Consider the following 14259-nt stretch of genomic DNA (forward strand, 5'->3'; position numbering starts at 1 on the left):
TATGTTACAATTGATTTCAGAGTTTGCAGATCAGGATCATAGCGCCAATGTTAAATCTGTTATCTTTTAATAAATCACCCAAGCAATTTGGGGGGTCAGTCAGTCCTTTGTGCAAAGCTTCCTTAGAAAATCACAGTCCAGAGATGAAAAGCAGAAATGAAGACAAAGCAACGATGTCACACCTTCAATTTATAGCTCAGCCCAAGTGCAATGAAAAGTTACTGGCTAATATGGGAGCTAAGGACACATTAATGGAAAGTCACTGGTAAAAGATGGAGTCTTGGATAATATATCTTTCTTGAGGCATTTTCAGGAAGCGCCCTAGAAAAATTGGTTGTCCTTAATGTGCCATCAAGCAGGCTGGTTATTTTGAGGCAAGTCTGTCTGGGGGTGTCACGCAGTAACATAATGCATGTTTGAGATACTAATATATAGTGAATATTCATATCTTCAAAGACAAAGATAGTACATAAACAGGATTATCATACTCGACAGTCTAACTTTTCCATTGATACCTTATATGACATACCTTAACAGGTTTTTTGCAACTTTATAGCAATAATGCCTGTATTAGTGTAACTAATTCACTGTGATGCTGTTCAAAAGGAAGATATCTGTAAACTTTGCCACTTCACTGTTCCCTCCCCTTAGCCAGATAATTTATCAATATGTTGATCAGGACCGGTCCCAGCACAGATCCTTGGGGGAGCCTGTTGTTTACTGCTCTCTACTGTGAAATTGGACCACTTATTTCTACCCTTTGTTTCCTAATCTATGAAAGAGCCTTCTCTCTTATTCTATAATTTAAGAGCCTTTGTCAAATGACTGCTGAAAACCCAAGTACACTACTGTATATCAACTAAATCACCCTTATCCACATGCCTGTTCACATCCTCAAAGAATGTAATAGATGGGTGAGGCAAGATTTCCCTTGACAAAAGCTATGTTGACTCTTCCACAACAAATCACATTAATCTATGTGGTGGATAATTCTATTCTTAACTATAGTTCAACTAATGCATCCAGTATTAAAGTTAGGCTCACCTGCCTGTAATTGAGATTGCTGATGGAGCAGTTTTTAAAAGTCAGCATTATAGGCTGGCACGGAGGCTTGTTTCAGCAACAGGTTACATATTACAATAAACATGGATTGAATCTCTCTAATACAGAACTCTCTGGTCCAGAAACATTTGTGGTCTGGCATGATTTTAGTTAGCTGGATATCTACTTTTCATGGGCATGGTCAAGTTTCCCATGGTCCCATAAAGTTTGTTTACAGCAACCAGTCCTAGCTCTCAGTGTTCTGTGTTGTTATTTAGTTCTAATTTACACATAAGTGTACTAGGCCAAAAATTGCCTTTCCCCTTATGGGTTGTAGGACAAGGTGCTCCAAGAAACAATCATTTATGTTGTTTAGAAATATCCTATCTGCATTACCCCCTCAGGTGACATTTTGTCCAGTCAGTATTAGGGATGTGAAGGGTTAACCAGTAAGCTTCACCCTTAATGGTGATGTGTTCTCGGGTTTATGGATAACAATGCCTCTTCTGGAAATCACAATAAAAACTCCTTCCACTTTAAGCATTACAATAGTAATTTTGTGGCATTGTATGTACACGGTGAACAGATACATGCTAAGTCTCTGCTACCAGATTTTGAGTCCAGGAATTGGATGAATGTTCACGAATCAGGAACAAATATCTGGTAACATAACTATAAGCAGTTTGCACAAGGTTCCACCTTGTTTGCCTTTGACCCATCTCCTGACTAGGAATGCATCGATTACTATTTTCAGATTAAAACTGGGTTTCTAAGAGCAGAAATACATTCAGCAAAGACCGGGATAGCTGACAGACTTTTCAGGCCTCTAGGGAATGTGGGGGTGGCAAGGTGGAGAGACTGCTCTGAGTTCCCAGAAGGGGCAGGACCTTGGGAGGAAAGGGCAGAACTGGGGGCTAGTCTCCCCCTACCAACACTTCTGCACCGCTTGGAGTTCCGACAGTGATTTAAAAGAACCCAGGGCTCTGGCTACTGCCACTGCTGCAGTAGCAGCAACTGTGGCAAAAGAGCTCCTGACGCTTGAATTAGTAGATCCTGGGGCAGTTGCCCCCTATGCCCCCCGTCCTTCTCCACCCCTCCCCTGGTCATCAGCGCTGGCAAAGGCTTTGAGAATCACTGTCAATATGATAGGGTATGGTGCTTTTGACAACAGCAAAGATAAAGTAAAGGAGAAACATTCTGTTTTCATGCATGAGAATATGGACATCACCAAGCTATTGGGTATCTTATCAGTGGACCCCCTAAACCAAAGAGAATTTCTTAAATATGTTCCCTCGTGTTTGGCTCCTAGCTGTCTCAGCGATCCATAGATTTGGAGGTCAACACACACCTACACTTTAACTTGGTGAACACTGATTTGCCTTGTACCTGGCAGATTGCAACTGCAGAAAGGTTTTTGACTCATACAAATATCCCTTAACCAGCCTGTTCTTCCCTAGAAGTATTGTGAAACTTTTAAACAAAAATGCCACTGACACTGAGTTTCACACTAGACAACTATATGTCTTGCTCTCTGTCATCTGTGAAAATTATTGCATGTTTTTCTTACATAACATCACCATAACAAGGGTTTATTTTTTTACCAGATTTTAAAATTGCATTGTAATGGCTTAATGCAAAATGCCCAGATGATGATGAATTTTTTAACAAAAATAAATAATGTAAAATCTCAGGGATATCTAGGCATGCACAAAATGGGTTTCAACAAGCCCAGCTATGTATATCTTTCAATGACTTTCATAACCATGTTTCTCAGTAAAGCATCCCAAAGGAGGATTCTAACCAACAATTGATGTTTTTATGAGTTTTTGTTTGAAATTTTTACAGTGACCAATTCAGAGATAGTGTACATAGATATTTCACATTTTTAACACATAGAAGTATTTTATTTGAAGCAAAATGCTTTTAGAATTATGTTTTGAAAGCATGAACAATATTATGTCTTGAGCCATTTGGGTCTGTTAGCCAATCTTCTTTCTAGGGCTGTGTGTAGACTGCGGGGGTTTTTCGGAAAAAGTAGCCTTTTTTCGAAAAACTTCACCTGCGTCTAGACTACAGCCGCGTTCTTTCAAAATTAAATCGAAAGAACGTGGCTTTTTTTTCGACGGTGGTACTCATTTCACGAGGAAGAATGACTTTTTTCGAAAGGGTTCTTTCCAAAAAAGGCATTCTTGAATGCAAACAGGGCTTTTTCGAAAGAGAGCATCCAGACTGCCTGGGTGCTCCCTTTCGAAAAAGCGGCTTGCTTTTTTGAAAGTACTGCTTGCAGTCTAGACGCTCTTTTTCGAAAGAGGCTTTTTCAAAAGTATCTTTTGAAAAAGCCTCTTTCGAAAGAGGCTTGCAGTCTAGACGTAGCCTAGGTGATAAAAAGTAGGCTCGGAGTATTATTTCTCAATTACCCCTGGAGTCAGCAGTCGAGGCCTTCAGACATTCCAAAATATTTCTGTGGTCTGTGTTGCCCATGATGAAGATGGTATGTTCAGCTCCACCATGGTGTTCATAAACACACTTCATCCTTTAGTTGCATGTCTAGTGGGAACTGAGCCTGTCTGACAACCCTGACTAAGTCAAGCATGCTAGAATAATTAACTACCTAGCCTTTGTAGTCAAAAGATCTTTTATCGTTCCACGAAGAGGTATTTTTATCCTGGCCCAGTTTATTTAGCAATATTAATGCGACTTTGTGTAACGCATAGCCATGTTATTTAACGTCTCCTAAGCAACACTGTTAACGTTCTTTGGTGTTTCTGGAAGTTTCACCGTCATGCTTTACTTGTGTTCTGCTAGAAATAGATTTATTTCTCCTTTATCCACTTTTCTCTCTCTCATGTAAATTAGTTAGATTTGAAACACAGCAAAATAAAGTGCAGCCTTTTCGTATTCAGCTAAGTTAGTCCTTTGAAGAGCAGACTTTATTTCAGTATCCAATAAGTGAGTTTCAATCAATCTGGTGTTTTCCTCTGCCAGAGGGGGGCCCTTAGCTGGTCCAAATGGTGCTTAGCTGCCAGATACATTTTTGGTTTTGCCTCTTATTATTGATTAATTAAAATGCCTATTATCAGAGGTATAAAAAATCTTAACAGTGGTCTGATAAACCCCCAAGACTGCTTCATCAGATGCTCATTTCTTTTAAGTGAAAACCTTGTTACACACACACACACACACACACACACACACACACACACACACACACACACACACACACACTTGACTCTATCAAAAGTATGTTTCCTTTTAAGGTATTGAGTGATATTTATGATAAGTCTGCTACTAAATTGTTAGATGTTGAATACAATATAGCTTTCCTTATTTGTGAGGGAGATTTGCTAAGTAATTTTAAAAGGACTAGATTTCTCTTCACATAGGTAGACATCATATCTGGATATTTAAAAGGAGCTGCTGATATTTCATCTCTTTTAATATCTAGCAGTTATTTATACTGTACTTTGAAAAGAACTGCTGGCCAGTTAGTGTGGAAAAGACCAGTTTTAAATCTATAAGCATCTGATATAGAAGTATGTACTCCTAAGATATTTTGGTAGAACTCTCAAAAGCTTCCAGGAAGAATTATGCATTGCTTAGTTACATTTGCTGAGCAAGCATAACCATTTGTAAATTATCCCTGGGATTTGTGAACAGAACCAGATATTTTGTGTTTAAGCTGATTATATAACATTTTCCTTTGACAAAATAAGTTCTGAACTATACACATAATTTTCAGGTTTCTGTGAGGTACATACCACTTTCACAAGCAGGGTTAATCAAATTGTCTACAATAATCATATTTTCTTTATTGGTAGGAAACTAGCCATCATTGTTAAAAACATTTGGCAATCCATACACAAAACTGATAAAAGGGTATTTATAAAACAATTATTTTACAAAGGTTGCCAGCAACTTTAACACCACACACTAGTCTTAGGCATAACATGCAATGTTCACTCAGAATTATCCAACATATTTTTTAGAAACTAACTTTTCCTGCAGTTTCTAGACCCTGGAAGAATTACTGAAAAAAGATGTTTCCATCACATTTCCATTTTCAAATGCTATAGAGTAGGATTTTAATGCCTTCTCTGATGAACCTCTTGTTGTAAATTATTTTCTGAGTTTTCTTAAGGGTCTTTAACTCTGCAACTTATTTTAGTTTCTTACACTAGAGAGCTGCTGCACCTCTAATTTTTGTTGTTGTTCTCTCTTGGGTCTACATTATAGTACATGACTGTCAAAGCTGATCTTATCACAGGTTTAACTTTCATACAGGTCTTTCTTCACTGACAGCTTGTACCTGTATGATTTGGGACTGGCTGACACAAACTCTGATGTGTTGATCTGGTGGGAGGCGGGAGGAGACGGTATCCAATCACTTGCCCTTTTCACATATCACCAAGTCTTTTTCATGATGGAGTTCATGATTCTAAGGAATGTTAGGAGGGAAAACATCACAATAAAGAAAATGGATTTGAAGAGGTGTGGACTTTATGCGGACTTCAGCATACTCAGGGAGATTGTAGCTAAGATCTCTTGGGAAGCAAGTCTAAGGGGAAAAACAGTTCAAGAGAGTTGGAACTTTTTTAAAGATACACTATTAAAGGCCCAAGAGCAAACTATCCTGCTGAGTAGAAAAGATAGGAGGTATGGCAAGAGATCATGCTGGCTTAAGCAGAAATCTTCAATAATCCAAAATTCAAAAAACAATCCCACAAAAAGTGGAAATTAAATCAAAATACTTAAGGGTGAATATAAACAAATAATAGACTTCTGTAGGAACAAAATTAGAAAGGCTGAGGCATAAGATGAGATTAAACTAGCTAGAGACAAAAACAAAAACAAGGAAACATGCCATGAATACATTAGAAACAAGCAGAAGACCAAAGACTGGGAAGGCCCATTATTCTCTGAGGATGGAAAAACAATTACAGAAAATGTGGAAATGGCAGAAGCACTAAATGACTTTAGCAGCAATTGGACATCTAACAATGAATGCCAATGAAAATTAGGTAGGATCAGAGTTAAATTACTTAGAGAATTTAAATATTAAATATTTAAATATTTTCAGGTCCCTAGGGCCTGATGAAATACATCCTTGAATACTCAAGGGGTTGACTATGGAGATATCTGAGCCATTAGCAATTATCTTTCAAGTCATGGAAAACAATGAGATTCCAGAGCACTGGAAAAGGACAAGTAGAATGCTAATCTATAAAAAGGGGAATAAGGACAATCTGGGTAATTACAGACCAGTATGTTTAAGATACTGTTAAAGATTATGGATCAAACAATCAATTTGCAGACACGTAGGAGACAATAAGGGTATAAATAGCAAGTCATCATGGATATCTCAAAAACAAATAATGTCAAAACATCCTAATAGCTTTCTTTGACAGGGTAACATGCCTTGTGGATGGGGGAAGAGGTAGTTGTGGTTTATTTTGATTTTAGTAAAGCTTTTGATACCCTGCCTCTGGAATTTCCACTACATGCATCTGACGAAAAGGGTCTTTGCCCACGAAAGCTTATGCTCCAATAAATCTGTTAGTCTATAAGGTACCACATGACTTCTTGTTGTTCATGCAGATTTAGACTAACATGGCTACCCCTCTGATACTGTCTTGCATGACCTTCTCATAAACAGACTAGGGAAATACAACTTACATGAAACTACTATCAGGTGAGTGCATAACTTGTTGGAAAACTATTCTCAGAGAGTAGTTATCAATAGTTTGCAGTAAAATTGGAAGGACACCTTGAGTGAGATCCTAGGCTACATCTAGGCTATGGGGGTTTTCTGGGATACCATGATGCCCATGTGCATGGTCACTGGAGATCCCCATCTCAGTGGCACCCACATTGCTGGCCACAGCAACCCACGCTGTGCCCACAGCACACAAATCACTGCTGACCTTTGCCCTTCCAGATCCCTTTGCCCTTCTATCAGCTGTTCTGATAGAAGAGTATGAGGGTGGGTAATGGGACAGACATAAGCAAAGCATCTCAAATAACAACACTTATGAAAAGTAGGTAACCCTTTTTTTTCTTTTAGTGCTAACGCATGTTGATTCCATTCTAGGTGACTCACAAGCAGCATCAAGGGAGGAGGGCTCGGAGTTCACTGTTGTGTAGTTTACAATAACTCTCCCAAAGCCAGAGTCATCCCATGACTGCTGGGCTCATGTGTATTGCAATGCAAACTGTACGGACAGATGAGCAGGTAGTGACCTGATAGATCTCTTAGATCAGCACCTAAGCCAAGTAGACTGCCAAAGATGCCTGCGCGCTAGTAGAATGAGCCTTTACAATCATTGCCAGGGACACTTTGCCAGCTCCTTGCAATGATAGATCGAAGACAACATTTCTTGGGCTGACACCAGGTAATCCTTTATCCTGTCTGTGTCTGCAACAAACAGCTGTATTGAGTTATGAAACAGCTGTGTTCTACTGATGTAGAAGGCCAACACCCATCTGACATCCAGTGTAGTCAACTGGTGCTCCTCGTCCGATGCACGAGGTTTCAGAAAGGGGACCAATAAATAGATGTCCTGGCCCATGTGAAACTTGGATGCGAGTGCAATTAGTCCTTATTCCTATAACTATATAGGGCAGCTCCCATGTGAGCATCCTGATTTTGGACACCCGCCTTGCTGCCACTATAGGGACCCGAAGGTTACCTTCCAGGAAAGGAACAGGGGGAAGCAAGAAGCTAGGGGTTCAAAGGGAGAGTCCATGAGCATCCAGAACACTATGGGGCAACTGGGTCTTCAACATGTGAGTACAGGCACTCCAGACTTTCAGAAATTGTGCCGTCACTGGATGGATAAAGATGGGCCTACCCTGAAGCAGTGGGTAGAATGCAAATAAGGCTACCAGGTGCACTTTGACTGAAGACGACAAGCCCTAGAGCTTTAGGTGCAACAAATAGTTCAAAATGACCTGCAGTGCTGCCTCCTGAGGACAAATGCGCTTGTACAAAGTCTAAGCTGCAAAGTGCTTCCACTTGGTCATTTAGGTAACCCTAGTGAAGGCCTTTCTGCTGTCTACCAAGACCTGCCTGACCACAGTAAAGCACTCTTGCTCATTCATGCACAGCTATGGAACAGCCATGCTGTCAGGTGCAATTCCAGGCTCAGGTGTATTAGAGAGTTCTCTGGCCCTTGACTGAAGGCTTCATCCACTATGAATATCTCTTCAGTAAATGTTCATAATCTTTTTCATAAGTTCCTTTTGAAATAGATTCATGTGGTTGTCTTTTCTAAAAGGGGCAACAACCAGATTTATTTTAAAACTTCCTCTATAAACCATTTTCCATAAGATTATGGATATATGTACCCTATGGCACCCCAGCAACCAAAGAGGGTAATACAGGCTCTTACAGGCTCTAACCATACCAGTGCTACTATAAGCAGGCACCTTCTACGGAAGAAGCTGGTTTGTCCTTAATACAAATAATTAGAATATAGTCCAGACACTGAAGATTATTTTAATTATTCTTTGGTTCATTAGCCCACTTCATAATTTCTAGAGCAGGGGTGTCCAAACTTTTTTCAAAGAGGGCCAGATTTGAAGAAGTGAACATGCGTGAGGGCCGTCCCCGCACTTTCAGCCCCGAGGCGGAGGGCCCGCAGGGTCGGAGAGCGCAGCGCAGGGCACGCCGGCCTCACGGCGGCCCGGGGGCAGGGCGAACCCACAGCCGAGCAGGGGAGCGGGGCTGCGGACGTGCCCTACAGGGCAGGCTCTAGGACCGCGAAGGCCATGGGCGGTGGCGGCGCGGCCGGAAGCGGCGCGCTGGGCGCGCCAGTTCAAAAGAGCGCCGGGGAGCCAGGAGAGGGGAAGGAAGTGGGGGCCGTATTAAATCGGAACACGGGCCGCAATTGGCCCGCAGGCCGGACTTTGGACATGCCTGTTCTAGAGTCACCAAAGTCACCACCATGTAGCAGGGCATCTTGAATTTTCAGGTTCTTGTTTTTTTTTAAAGACTTACCAAAGTACAACTATAGAAAAAATATTTAATGGCTACTACCCCTAGTAACATTTTTGAAAAAGGAATTGAGTACAATAGATCAGTAATGAAGTTTATGTTCAAGTCCTGATTCAGTGAAGCACTGAATCATGCCTCAGTGCTTGGCTTGATGTGAGCCATAGTCCTTCCTTGGGCAAATTCCCACTGAAGATATAGGAAGAATTTCAATCATATTAATTCTTCTTTAACATCTAAATTTCAGAGCTAATTTGATACAGTAATATTTCACAATTAGGGGATTTGTTCTTAAAAGAAGATGTGAAAAAAGGAGTTCAGAAAAGTCTTTTAAACTTTAAATTACATTGTGACTCTCATGAGGTGGAGACTTTCACCAAAATGGAAAAAACGGACAAAATTCCCCAACTGAGGAAGGAAAAATCCAGATTTTTACCATACTACTATGGAAATAAATCAGAAATACAGCAACAGAGCTAGTGTTTCATGTGAATGTAAGTATAGATACTAAATTAAGCAAATAACATGTCATTCCCACATGAACAGCTGTGCTTGCCAACAGCAATAAATGTGTACTACAGGGAAACTGGAAGGCAATCAAGACATTTAAGTAACACACTCATAAGAAAACAGCAGGAAGAAGAAAAATCACACAAGCCACATGAGTATAAACACATTGTAAGATGGTTAAAAAAGACAACAGTAGTCCAGCAAGAATACTTTTATAATAATGTAACCTGAGAAGAATCAGAGCATACAACAAAATTTTAGTTGTACCAATGATCATGACTCCGAGGGTATGTCTACACTGGAGAGTTTTTTTGGAAAAATGGCCATTTTTCCAAAAAAACTTCACTTAAGTCCACACTGCTATTGCGTTCTTTCGAAAAAAATCAAAAGGACAGAGGGGTTTTTCCAACATTGGTAAATCTCTTTCTATGAGGAAGAAACCTTTTTCCGAAAGAGCTCTTTTGGAAAAAGGCGTGTATGGATGGGAAAGAGGGTGTTCTTTTGCAAGAAGAGGAAAGAGGAAAAAGCACAGGTGCCCTGGTGGCCACTCCGTCCATAGTAATTACAGCTTAAATGCAGATAGCATCCATTCAGTGTGGACGCTCTCTTTTGGAAAACGTTTTTTTCGGAAGGTCTCTTCTGGAAAAGCTTCTTCCAAAAGAAGCCTTCAGTCTAAGTATGTGCCTCAATACTTTGCTGAATCAGCCTGATTCAGCAAAGTATTGAGGCACATACTTAAGCTGAGTTTTAGGCATATTAAGATGTCTCAAGATGCAAAAGGCAGGAAGAACTAACCTTTCAGAATCAGTGCTGGTAGACTCCTATTGACTATCCTGGGATGCTGCATAGATGCAGGGGACTGCCTTCATGGAGTTAATTGCGGAACTGCAACCAAAATCAGTGATTCAAACACACACAGATAATTAATGGGACCAAAATAATGGCTTTCTATCATCTGTCTTTCACAACACAAGATGAGCACGCTTCCAGTGGAGAGATTATTCACGCAGACAGAAATACAAAGAGCCCCAGAAAAGGAAGTAGAGAACTGTATATCATCATAGTTTAAATAATGAAAACCATAAGAATTATTAAGTGCAACAAGATGTTGTAGATATGCAGCGAAAAGAAACAGACCCCTGAAAAACATCCACTAGCAGAGTACATGAAATACAGAGGTTTAATACAAATAATGACTTAACTTTTGTCCTGTTCTATATGTCATTGATGTTGAATCAGTGAAACATTTTTGTAATTAGATTTCTTCATGTGAAATGGCTTTGCAAATACAGTGCTTAAAAAAGCACTTAGTAGTGGGGAGATTCTTTGTAAAAATATTGCGCACCATACTGCATTTAATTAGGGAAAGCAATTTTCAAAGAATAAAGACACTTTGATAGAGAAGACAGAAACCTAATTCTCAATTAAGAAATCATTCTTTGTTTATGTAAGACAAAAGTACGTCTTAAAAGGTCTCTCGGCCTTCTTTCTTCACCAAGGAAACCTGTTCATGAAAAGTGTAGCTTCATCTCTTCTCGCTGGGCTTCCAGAAAAACAATTCCAGATCATAGAAGCTGGTTGATTTACTTTGCTTGACTGATGGTTACTTGATTCTGTGATCCTGTGCATTGCTGAACTATAGTGACATGGGAACACAATTTTGAATCTGAATTTGAGATAGCGACAATAATCTAAATCTAATTTATAAACCAAAACATTTCATTTCTGAATTAAGGCAAATTTTTCAAAAGCACGCAGTGTTTCCAACTATTGCCATTTTTTTTACAGCTCTTTTGATATTTGGTGTGCTTTCTTCCCTCCTGTGGCTGAAATCAAGAAATTGTCTGAGACTTTCAGTTTTTATTAAAAACAAAATGTTTAGCCTTTGTAATTGCAGAAAAATGCTGGGAAAATGTGGACTACATGCACCCTGAATTTTCAGAAATAAGAAGGCAAATACCTCCCAAATTATTATTTTTTAAATCTTGCAATTAACTTAATCTAATGATTTTTGAGGGGTTCTGATTCATAAGTTTGGAATTTGTGGGATGTCAATACTGAAAACCTATTGCCTAGTCTATATTAGAAAGGGTTTGCTGATATAGTTCATACCAGTTTCTTGAACAAAATAAGTTATACCAATAAAATATATTTTTCTCTTATATGTAAATAAATTTTTAAAATGGGCGTCACTTAGTTACTTTGGAAAATGTTACCTGTAGCCTGTATATTAATAGTCTCTTTGTAATATTATGATATACAACATCATAGAAAAAAATTACTGAAATACAATTTTGTTTTTTGAAATGTGTGTTACAATAAATGACTGCTTTGGTGACCTTGTTTGTAGTTATAAAGCTAATAAACTAGGAAATACAATCTTGGTATGGTATTTCTCCTTGCCTACTAATGTTTTCAAAAGAAGTGCACCTGAAAAAGAATGAATAAATCTTTTAAAATCACTATATTGAGTTTATGCAACCATGTCGGACCTTGGATATTAGAAAGACGAATCTACCAAATGTGCATAAGACAGTATCTTTTATTGGATCAACTTCTGTCTGTGAGAGAGAAAAGTTTCCAGTGCTTTTTCAAGATTATATATTTAACAGACTCTTATTGCCATCTGCTGGTTGCATAATGCTATTTCCACATGTAATTACTGGCAGACCTACAGGGGCTATGGAACATACATAACATTATGTCCGTGTGCAGTTCCTATTTTTATTTTAAATTCTATTGTACACTGTTTAAGGGGGAGAGTGCATAAAATGTGTGCAAATAGGGGTGTTTCTGCACCTGAATCAAGAAATGAGCTTACCTTTATTAATTGTAATAATATTTAGCATAGTGCTCCTTTTGTTCAAAGTGCTTTACAAATGTTATCTAATTACTCAACCTTGAACAGCACCAAACTGCCATCAAATGTTTACTATGTTTACTTTTAATTATTACCTATCTAGGCCAGATCTGAGCCAATGATCAACTTTGTAACCACTTGTCAGTCCTCCAAATCATCAAGACCCGACAGATTTACTTGTGCAGATTCTGTACCAGATCAAGCTGCTAAAATCAATGTACTTGCACATCAGCTTACACTAGTTGAGGATTTTGCCTTCTCTCCTTAAAAGCCATGTGTGCTTTTAAATACTTTAGCACAGCAAGTAAAAATACTCAGAATTGATACAAAAATGGAAGGCAAACCAGATACTTAATGCACTAGATCACTAGATGGCTGAAATGTGATTTTCTAAGCTGTTCTGATCGTGATGTTGCATTATATACACTTTATAAAAACATGCTTATGGATGTGAATATTATGTTACTGGAATAAGTTTTATGCAAAATACTTTCTGTAAGGTATCATTGGAAAAGTTGTAATCTACAGTATGTGCATCTACTGTTGTAATCTACTGAATTTGTGTTCATGTAGTAGTATTCCTGCATTTGAAATTAGATATATGGAGTATAAGCCTGTGCTATTAAAGTAGACATGCTAAATGAGAGCCATTAATGTTACTTCAGGATCTTGGTGGCCCATTGAGAAGAAAACAATGAATTAATGGATTTATTTTTCCTATGAGAGAGAGGGGCTATGGTTGTTCTTGCCATGTCACCTGATGCTGGGACCCATATGGTTACTGTACTTTTCCACTGAAAATGAGAAAAAGTTTAAACTGAACATAAAGGATTCCTGCCTTTGGCAAAATCTATATAAAGGTGGAAAGCTAAACAATAGGAGCAGCTGCCAGATGTGAGGGCACCCCTGCTTACCACTTATGATGACTACTGGAAAGACCTAAGGATGAACAGAGAAAGGATTGAACCCAGACTGGGAGGTTGTATAGTCCATGAAAGAAGCTTATCAGAATAACTCAGGGTGAGATATTCCATATAACCAGTTTCTTAGTGTATTAAGCTTAGCTTGCATGTTTTGTTTTGTAGCCTACATTGTTCTTGTCTGTTATCTGTTATTCAAAGGTGAAAGTAATTCACATTTCTTTCAAATATTGTTGTGTTCCAATCCTCTCCCAGGGGGTGTCATGGTAGGAGGCTGGGAGTTGCAATAGGACAGTACATGTAAAAAATGTAAGTGTGGGATGGCGTGTGGGGAATTCAGGGCAGCAGGTTGGTGTGTGGGTGGGTGTGGGAAAGCTCAGTGTAGTAGTTTGGTTGTGGGGGTGCAGGAGTCAGGGCAGAGGGTTGGGAGATGTAGGGGCCTCATGGGAGGGAGGCAAAGGAGTCAAGGCAGAGCTGTGAGGTGGGGGGGATCAAGACGGGGGTGTGGAGTGTGTGGAGGTGCATGAGTAGGGACAGGTGGCTGTGGAATGTGGCAGGCTCAGAGCGAGGATTCAGGTGTGTGGGGCTCAGAGAAGGAGATTGCAGGATTGTGAGGGGACCTTGGGGTTGTAAGAGTGACCACTACACTGTCCTGCTGCAGAATCCCTGGGACTGGCTGGAGTGCAGCAACTGTGCTGCCTGGCCACTGGATCCTTGGGAAGGTGGGGACTGCACTGCTTGGCTACCTGAGCATTAGGGCTGGAGTCTGGCTGTGCTGTGGCCACACAGCCTGGGGTGCTGGCAGCATCCAGAGGCCTATCCCCAGCCAGCCAGTCTCTTACTATTTCAACTTTTTTTATGGCCACTTAAATCCTTCTCTTTATACTTTCATTTATTAATAAATCCATTGTAAGTAATTGTTACCTGGGACAGTGTGG

This window comes from Pelodiscus sinensis, chromosome 2 (genome assembly GCF_052426305.1).
Source record: "Pelodiscus sinensis isolate ZL-2025 chromosome 2, ASM5242630v1, whole genome shotgun sequence".
In the NCBI taxonomy this organism is placed as follows: domain Eukaryota; kingdom Metazoa; phylum Chordata; order Testudines; family Trionychidae; genus Pelodiscus; species Pelodiscus sinensis.